At 39.1% G+C, this 10,343-nt stretch overlaps 1 protein-coding gene across 2 annotated transcripts in view; it reads right to left on the minus strand.

Moving 5' to 3' along the window:
- The window catches only part of SCYL2 (SCY1 like pseudokinase 2), a 66,680-nt gene extending 56,438 nt beyond the window's left edge, over positions 1 to 10,242 (minus strand). Inside the window, exon 1 of one of the 2 annotated variants that reach the window (XM_047788200.1) lies at positions 10,018 to 10,242. The gene's annotated coding sequence lies outside the window, so the exon portion shown is untranslated. The remainder of the gene's footprint in view (positions 1 to 10,017) is intronic. The other variant, XM_047788201.1, reaches the window with a different exon arrangement.
- Positions 10,243 to 10,343: the final 101 nt, after the last annotated feature.

Here is a 10,343-nt window from a genome sequence, read left to right on the forward strand (position 1 = left end):
CTCCATATGCCACGGGAGCGGCCCTAGAAAAGGCAAAAAGACAAAAAAAAAAGAGTAGAAATCAATGAAACAAACTGAATTTAATGTAATTTAACACTCTATTCAGCAGAAAAAAAAAATCAAAATGAAGCCACTGTTTTTTAAAAATGATAAACCTCTAGCTACATTAAGAAAACTTTTAAGAACAAAAATAACCAATATCAAAAATAAAAGAGGAGTTTCCCATCAGGACCCAGCGGAAACGAATCTGAGTAATACCCATGGGGACACAGGTTCAATCCCTGGCCTTGCTCAGCACATTAAGGATCTGGCATTGCCTTGAGCTGTGGTGTAGGTCACAGACACAGCTCGGATCCCACGTTGCTGTGACTGTGGCATAGGCCAGTGGCTACAGCTCCAATTTGACCCCTAGCCTGGGAACCTCCATATGTGGAGGGTTTGGTCCTAAAAAGACAAAAAAAAAAAAAAAAAAAGCGAGCCACCTTTTTATTACGGAAAAAAATAAAATCATTAAAAAAATATAGAAGAAAGTCCACAGATGCTAATCCTATATAGATCATGTAGATTCTAAATGAATCGGGTATTATATTATGGATGTTCTTATGCCAGCCAATTAATTCAAAAACTTGGATATAAAGTCAAAAAAATTCTAGGAAGCCACACCTACCAAAACCGAAGAGAAAGTCAGAATAATTCTATATAAAAGAAATCCAATTCATAGCTACAATCCTTCCACAAAGAAAACTCCAGGCTCAGATGGGTTTACTGCTAAATTCTATCAAACATTTAAGGAAGAAATAATTCCAGGTCTCTATAAGGTTTTCTACAGAAGACAGAACACTTTCATGTAATATAGTCATGAACACCTGATACCAACACCAAATAATGACATAAAATTGCATTTCAATATACCCTATCGACAGGTTAAAAACCCTTAACAAATCATTAGCAAATCCAACAAATCGAACCCACAACCTTGTGGGATTTATCTCAAGAATGCAAGGTTGATTTAACACTCAAAAACAATTCCATGTCATTCACTATATTAACTGAATAATGAGGAATAAAAAATACATCATCTCCGTAAAGGCAGAAAAAAACTGACAAAATTCAATACCCATTCATGATAAAAACGGTCAGCAAAGTAAAAACAGAACAATAAATGGCATCTCTGAATCCCTACAGCTAGTATTATATTTAAAGAAAAAAGACTGATCATTTTCTCCCTAAATTTGGGAACAAATTAAAGTTATCTACTTCTACAACTTCTATTTAGTAGTCTAATGGAGGTCCCAGCCAAAGCAATAAAGAGGACAAAATAATAAACATTCAGATTGAGAAGAAAGAAGTAAAATCCTTTATTCCCAATGACATGATCATTCACACAGAAAGTCAGAAGGAATCCACAAAACAGCTACTAGAATTTTTTTTTCCATTTTTTTGGCCACCCCACAGCATATGCAGTTCCCTGGCCAAGGTTCATACCCAACCTATGCCACAGATGCAGCAACCAGCAACCACGGATCCTTTAATGCACTGAGACCAGCTAGGGATTGAACGAACCTGTGTCCCAGAACTGTACAGATGCTGCCACAGCAGGTACACCAAAAAGCTACTATAATTAACATATCAGTTTAGCGTGATGGCAGAATTCAAAAACAATACATTTTTAAGACTATTTTTATATTCTAGAAACAGGCAACTGAACAGGGAAATTTCAAAAATACCATTTCAAGGACATGAAATACCTATGTATAAATTTAACAAGATATGTAAGACTTACACAATGAAAATAAAAATTTCTGAGGAAAACTGAAGATGACTAAATTCCAGTGTACAGGAATTGGAAGACTCACTATTGTTATGATATCAATTTTCCCCATCAATCTATAGATTCAAGCAACCCAATCAGAACCCCAGAGGCTTTTATAGAAATTGACAAGCTGAGCCTAAAATGTCACTCTTAGGTCTATAGGCTTCACTAGATTGTTAAGAGTCCATGGCACAGAAAGAGGTTTAAGACCCTATCACTCTCCAAATCCTCAACTGCCATGTGTACTTCTTCCCAAAGTTGACCTGCCTGAGAACAAGTCTGTGTCCTGCATATTATCCTTAACCATCTCTTTCTTCACAATTTTCTCCCACTTGACCAAAGAAATCTATTTTTCTCAGCCATCTCAGTCTCATTATGGGGCATTTCCTTGAGTATAAAAAAACTTTGGGGGAAGGTGGGAGGTATGGAGAATGCAATTCAAAAATGTGTTAATGCATTGCGTTGCCGTGAGCTGTGGGTGTAGGTCTCAGACACGGCGTGGATCTGGCATTGCTGTGGCTCTGGTGTAGGCTGGCAGCTATAGCTCCAATTTGACTCCTAGCCTAGGAACCTCCATATGCCGCAGGTGTGGCCCTAAAAAGCAAAAAAAAAAAAAAAGTTAATCCTGAAAGTCTCCTAAGAGACTAAGAAAAAGAAGTTTAGGGGGAAAAATGTAATTGTAATGTATACATGTAAGGATAACCTGACCCCCTTGCTGTACAGTGGGAAAATAAAAAAAAAAAAAAAGAAAAAGAAGTTTACTAAGAAATTCTGAAGGGGGTTGTGCTTTATTTCTTTCAAGCCAGATTTTAACAGCAAAATCCTTGTCTGTCACAAAATTACAATTAAGAAATAAAATGGTTGTCACAGCATGTATAGAAACAATTTTATTTCAATTAACAAGCAAAAACTTCAGGGTTTTGATAAAAGTAAAGCAATCACAATATACAAATCTAGAAATTAGATACTTTGTAACCATCTAAAACTCTTGACAAAACAATTCCGAGGTCATCAACTTAAAACACACAAAGGAGTACAATGTCTTGCAAAATTATTACGAGAATATACAAGCAAAAATATTTGGAAGGCCAATGGACTAGGACAGCACCTAGAATGTATCCTATTTTCTCAGCTAATTAAATTATATTTATGTAAATATAACTTCCCTTCTATTAAAGATCTGAATGTCTGTAAATAGAAATCCACTTTCCTCTTTTAATTTAGTGCTGCATTTCTGTAAGCAGTTAGAAAATGTTGCTACTGGCATTATGAAAACATTTATTACCATGCCAAGTTGTTCTCTATGAACATCTGCTGCTGATTTTGATGGAGAGGCAGAAGAGACATAAAAACCGTATTTCAAAACCTACATATCCTTTCCTCTAACTCTGCCTGAGTACCTATATATTACATGCTATGCACCTGTCATACACTGGGAATACTGATATAAATGGAAAAATTTCTGCTCTTTAGGGACTCAGTCCAGTAGCAGACTCAGACCTGCAAAGATTTATAGTAATTAACTAAAGGTATGAATGTACCATGCTACAAGAACATGAAGATTTGCTCAAAATTGAAGTGTTTTCAGCAAATCAACTATACTTCAATAAAAAAAGTAATTTTTAAAAAAGTGTTTTTCAGGTAGGAGTAAAGGGAAGATGCTTCCAGAAAGGCTTTCCAAGTGCCAAGACATGAAGGTGAGAAAGACTATAAATGATGTGATTTGAAAACTATAAACAGGAGTTCCCATTGTGGCGCAGTGGTTAACAAATCCGACTAGGAACCACGAGGTTGCGGGTTCGATCCCTGCCCTTGCTCAGTGGGTTAACGATCCGGCGTTGCCGTGAGCTGTGGTGTAGGTTGCAGACGTGGCTCGGATCCCGCGTTGCTGTGGCTCTGGCGTAGGCCACAGCTCCGATTCGACCCCTGACCTGGGAACCTCCATATGCCGCGGGTGCAGCCCAAGAAATAGCAACAACAACAACGACAAAAAAAAAAAAAAGAAAACTATAAACAGCTCAGTATGAAAACAAAGGATATTTTCAGAGTTAATATTCAAATCTGGGATGCCTATCCATCATCCAAATAGTCTACACCGGTGTACACAAGGTAGAAACAGACATGGAAACTCATCTGGTGAACTAGCTAATATTTACTGAATACCCACTATGTACCTGATACCACATATGAAACTGGAGAAGAAAGAAGTAAAGGAAAAATAAGTCATGAAAGAGCTTACCATCAAAGGAGCAAGAGACAGAAGTAAACCAACCACACCATTATCCTGCAGTGATGAAATGCTACAGAATATAGAGGCATGGTGTTAACAGGAACAAGAGGAGGAACAGACAGAAGAAAGTTTCCCCAAAAGGGCAACACTAGAGATGTCTTTAAAGGGGAGGAGGAGTGAACTAGATAGAGAATGGGGCAAGTGTAGAAGTAAAAAAAAAAAAAAAAAAAAACAGCTGGAGGAAAAGGAGATAGTATGCCAAAGGAGACTTAGAAAAGCCAGATTACCAAGGGCATTAAACAAGAAATCAAGCCACAGATGGTGTTCAGGCATGAGTAAAACAATCAATCACTCCATCTTGCAAAGTGCAAGATACACTAAGGATGGAAGCAGGGAATATGACTTAAGGAAATATCAAGATGTACTTCAGGAATTTTACACAAACATAATTTTGAAGGTATACAAGCAAAAAACAAAGAAAAGGACACTTGGAAATAGGGACAGGGAAGATAGGAAAGAGATAGTAAGAGAGGGTGTTTTAAAGGTGCTAGTTACATGGATATGTATTTTATGATTACATATTAACTTCATTATGCATTTTAATGTATTATATATCAAATTTTAAGAGGGAGAGGTTGCTGAATTAAGGAAATAGCCATAGGAAGAAGAAAAGAAAAATTAAGAAAACAAGTTAGAATGAAGAGAGCTTAATGACCAACTAGACAATTAGATAATGGAAAGAGACAAAAAAAGACTAGGAATCCCAATCAAGTCCCCAATTTCAGAGTCTAGGTGGAGGATGAAGCCATTTACCAAGGTTGGACTTACAGGCTAGGAAACAATCGTTTGTTTTGTAGGGGGGAAGAACTCAAAATTTTTAGACATGTTGAATTTGAGTTGCATGAATGACATTAACATGGATATATAGCTAGCAGTTTTTTAGAAATGTAGGCCAAAAATTTAGGAAAAAAATGTCTCAACTGAAGATAAAAATGTGGGCTCCATGAGTTTACCAGGAGAATCAGTAGTTAAGACTGTGGGCTTGAAAATGGTTATCCAAGGGCACCCAAGAAAAATAAATATATCACAAGATCAGCAGAAGGCTAAAGACAGAATGAAATGAATAAGTTTGTAAAATAAGATGTGACTTAAAGGAGATTTTGAATCATTAGCTTTTTGACATGTAAGAAACCTAGAGCCCGTATCATTTCTTAAAATGAAAGCTTTTCAAATTTTCATTTGAGTAATGAATAAACAAGTCTTATTTCTCTAAGACAAAATTATAAGCGAGAAGTATTTATTCATATAAGCAATTGCCCCTTGTATACCATTTAGCAGAATACACTTGAAATCCAGTCATCTACCCCTCTTAAATCCCAGCTGAAGTAAGATTTGGGGCAGCTTCAGTATGATCCCAAGACTTTATCTCCCTACTATCCAAATCAGTCATCACTTGACTTTTAGTTAGATGAGTAGATGAGATATTACATGCACCTGGCAGGTAGGTTAAGTATGCAGCACCTGATGGCAGGTATCTAAAAGAACTGGCAATTCTTTCAGTTCTGCCTACTCATAAACTCTAAATATAGTAGGTAAAACTATATTTGTGCTAAAATAAAAACTTCCTGAACTCTTAAATAACAAAACTGCAAAGAGTCCTCTTTTTTTAACTTCCCCAAGAATAAAATATTCTTATTAGTAATTTGATTAATGATCTGAATACGTAGAATTAGCTTGCATTTTTATAGGAAACACTGTAGTGCAAATTAAAAGGTTACTGTAATTCCATCTGATAATAAACTTACATTTAGTAATTGTTAGACTCATGACCTAACAGAGACTAGACTTCCAATAAGCACAAAATAATACACAATGACTACCAAAAAATACAAATAACTCAAAATAGTTTGTTTTGGTCCTTAAAGGGGCATAAGGATCTGAGATTTCTAAGTAAATGTCTGAAAGTTTTAAAATTTATATAGTCATTTATACAGTTAAATATCCATAAAATGAAATCTTGTCATTTGAAATAAGAATTACATTAACATAACAAGTAATTTTGACAAAATGCTACATAAAATCTGGGAAAAAATTCTGTACCTATACTCCTATATGCAGTACTTATCTGTTTATATCTAAGATGATCCTGGGATAAATTTTGAAATACAGTTTTTTTTTCTTGTAGGAGGATCCACAGATACTAGAAGTTTTAAAAGAACATAGTTTTCCAAAAATGGTTAAAAAACATTATTTGGCCTATACAGAAAACATGTTTAATCTTATTCAGAAAACAAAGACTGTAACAGCTGAATATAATCATTCTCATTATAACTTTAGAAAGTATCTAATTATCAGTTGAGCCAAAACAGATTATTACTTCAGGAAACAAATCTGATTTTAAAAAACATAAAAAACTAAGGAAAAAAAAAAAAAAAAAGGAGTTCCCGTTGTGGCGCAGTGGTTAACGAATCCGACTAGGAACCATGAGGTTGCGGGTTCAGTCCCTGCCCTTGCTCAGTGGGTTAACGATCCGGCATTGCTGTGAGCTGTGGTGTAGGTTGCAGACGCGGCTCGGATCCCGCGTTGCTGTGGCTCTGGCGTAGGCCGGTGGCTACAGCTCCGATTCGACCCCTAGCCTGGGAACCTCCATATGCCTCGGAAGCGGCCCAAAGAAATAGCAAAAAGACAAAAAAAAAAAAGTAAGGAGATTTGGTAATGCACTGTGGAGCACACATCCATTCAACAAGTTACTGGGCACCTAAGAGGTGCAAAACACCATGCTAGGTGCAACAGGAGAAACAAGAAGTAAAATATTGTTTCTATCATTAAGTTTGCATACAGTAAGATTAAAGCGTCTTCAGAATGAGAGGTTATAAGGCAAACATATGCTTAAATATTAAATTAGTAGTTTGAACAATAAGTAAAATTTGAAGAGAGATTACATCCAACTCTTCAGAAGGTACTTCCAGCCCATGTACTTAGTATAGTTTTTACTACTTGAAGTCAATCTGATACTTGGAAATTATTGCAATTAGGAAAAAAAGGTAGCAGCAGCACTGGAATGGCAAGGTCTCACTATTCAGTTCCTCTAGCCAGACAAAGGGGAAAAGGTAGGAAATTAGACAAAATGAGCACTAAGGTCACTTCCTTAGGTCTCCAGATCTTCCTCGATTTAAGAACACATAAAATCTGAAACACAGTGTAGTACAATGCATGAAAACTAAAACTCATAAAGCACTGAAGTGTTTTCTAAGACAATAGTTTTCAAACTTCAAGGCAATGTTTTTCAAGCTCTGGTGAACATCTAAATAGATCTAATAATATCTAATATGACTGGGTTACTTGTTAAAACATATAGATGCCTATGTACAATCTCAAACCTTTGGAATCAGAATCTAAGTGTGCAGTCAATAGCATCTGTAGTTTGAGCAGCTCCTCAGGTTATTTTGATGCACAGTGTGAGACTGATTAAGCACACAATCTTCAGTGGTAACAAAATCTGGGTTCAAATGCCAGTTCTAATACTAGCACTATGACCACTAACTAGCCTCCCTAACACTATTTTTTCTTCTTTTTTTTTTTTTGCTTTTTAGGGCTGCACCTGCAGCATATGGAAGTTCCTAGGCTAAGGGCTGAATTGGAGCTGCAACTGCAAGCCTACGCCACAGCCACAGCAGCACCAGATCTGAGCCACGTCTATGACCTACACCACAGCTCATTGAGTGAGGCCAGAGGTCGAACCAGCGTTCCCGTGGATACTAGTCGGATTCGTTACCACTGAGCCACAACAGGAGCTCCCCTAACACTATTTCTAATCTTTGGAAAGGAGGACTCACTACCCATACCTCAAGTGATTGTTGTGAGGATTAAAGATGATGCACCAAAAATGCGTAGTACAATTCCTGGCACATTTGGTAAGCATTCAAAGAATTCTTTCATTTAACAAACATTTATTAAGCACTTACACAGTATCAGGAGAAGAGAGGCATGTCATTAATTCAAAAGTATTAATAAGTATGGCAATTCTGCAGTGGCATCACGAGAATATACAATTAAGGGAATCTATCCTAATCAGAAAAGTCCTCCCAGACATGAGCTGAGTGATGAGTAGGCATTAACTGGATGAAAAGAAAAGGAAGAGCATTTCCAGGCAAAGGAAGCATCATAACCAAAGCAGAACACAGTGAGAAGAAACAGAGTAAGGAGGGAGAGAAAAGAATGCCAGAAGGCACTGTGGAGATGAAGTTGGAAAGGCAATTAAGGGATTTTAGTCTCTTAAAAACCGTGAAGGGTTTCATACATGGAGACAATGTGATTAGATCTGCATTTTGAAAAAGTCACTTAGTCTGGAGTGGAAAACTACAGAAGGAACCACAGTAAATGCAAGTAGACCCTAATGAGGAGACCGTAAACACGTCAGATGAGGACTTCGCTTCAGATGTGAGGATGAGGAGTAGACATACTCAAGAGATATTCAAAGAGGTAAAGTCAACAGGACTTAGGAGATCCATGAGACCGGAAGCTGTCAAACGTCTACTTCTATACAGAAGTATGGATGATGAAGCTACTCACTTGAGTCAAATGCAGTAAGAGGACCCATTTTTCTTGGAAGATAAGTCACGAATTTCAAACATGTTGAGTATGAACAGGTATTCTCAATTACGGGGTTGATTCTTACAGAAATATTACAGTGTATGGAAGTATAATGTGCTTGTATTTATTTTATTGGGTGTTGACGGATCTTAGAGACAAAAGAATAAATTTCTGTAAGTGTGTAAAGTGGATTTCAACAGAATGAAGGTCCTTACTTTCCTTTAGGTTCCTTTCCTTTACACAGTCCTCCAAAAGTTTCTTTTACTACAGAAGCTAAACAAAAAAAGAAAGAAAAGAAAAGAAAAGAAAAGAAAAGAAAAGAAAAGAAAGAAAGAAAGAAAGAAAGAAAGAAAGACAGACATGCAAAGTCCAAAAGCAGAAGCTTCAACCACCTGACTTTCAAGCCACTACCAGAACACGACCAGGTTTTACAGTGACAGACTGGTTTGAAGATTTACCTTAATCTATACCAATTTTTCAGAGTGTAGAGACTTGCAAATGCTACTTAGAAAACTTTTTACTCATAGAATCCAATTCGTAAAATAAATAAAAAAGTCAGAAGATGATTCTTGACTTTGATCTACAAAAAAACTAGTTTGCAACTTAAAATTTTAAGTCACTACTGACATAGTGCTTTAAGTCCCTTGAGTCTGGAGACGCAACAAGACTGTTACAGGAGTTGACAACATTGGTTTCCTTAATTTCTGATCATAAATATATATTCAGTCGAATCCCAAGTTTTTGAAAGCTTCATCGGTCTCACCCTTTCTCCATTCTTTCTCTCCCGCTCATAAAAAAAAAAGAGCGCAGGAGACACGGAGTGGGTTTTTAACAAAACCTCTGCCCCACCCACCTCACAAACAATAACCTTCCATTCCAGAACTAAAGCGACTGTCACAGAAGGACTCAGGACGGTAGGGCCGAAGTTGATGACCCAGGTTCTCAGAGGTGGACCTCAGAACTGAGGGTAGCTGTCTCACCCAGTCCGGGAGTAGTGTCCAATTTCCCAAAAGGGAACCAAGATCTCCATCACGGAAACCCGAGCTCTCTAGCCTGAGCTGGGGGCTCTTCCTCCAGCAGGGGGCTCCAGCCCAGGGTCTCCACTAGCTGCCAGGCCTCTTCGGGAGACCCGGGCCTCCCGGATTCGCTCCCCGGAGCTCGTCACTCCCGCAGCCCGGCTTCGCGCGGGCACCCACCGCCCCACCGGCCCCGCCTGCACCCAGCAGGCCCGTCGCCAGGCAACAGTTGCCAGCCCCGGGGACCTTGAGAGGCCTTCCCAGGGTGCGGGTCCTTCCTCATTCCCTCCTCGCTGTCTGGGGAGGCCAAGGTGGGAGCGCGGCCAGTGAAGGAGGTCGCTCTGTGCCCCTGGGCGGTCACTCACCTCTTTCCCTTCTACCCCCCTGGAGGGGCGGTGCTGGGGCTTGTTTCCCCCGCCCCTCCAAACGCCTCCTGGCTGCTCCTGCTCAGCCTTGGCGCCGGGCCGCAGCCGCCGGCTTACTCCATAGCCTCTCACACTCCCGCGGCCTCAAAGACTGGAACCGGAGGAGGGAAGGGGGAGGGGTGGGGAGGGTCTGGGGAGGAAGAGCCAGGGAGAGGGAAGAAGACCGAAAGACCAGCCGGTCGGGCATGACGTCACTTCCGGCTGGTTCGGAAGAGGCGGGGCCGGGACGTGCCTGGCCTCCGCCCCCAGAGAGCCAGGTGGAGGCG

Source organism: Phacochoerus africanus, chromosome 7 (genome assembly GCF_016906955.1).
Source record: "Phacochoerus africanus isolate WHEZ1 chromosome 7, ROS_Pafr_v1, whole genome shotgun sequence".
NCBI lineage: Eukaryota > Metazoa > Chordata > Mammalia > Artiodactyla > Suidae > Phacochoerus > Phacochoerus africanus.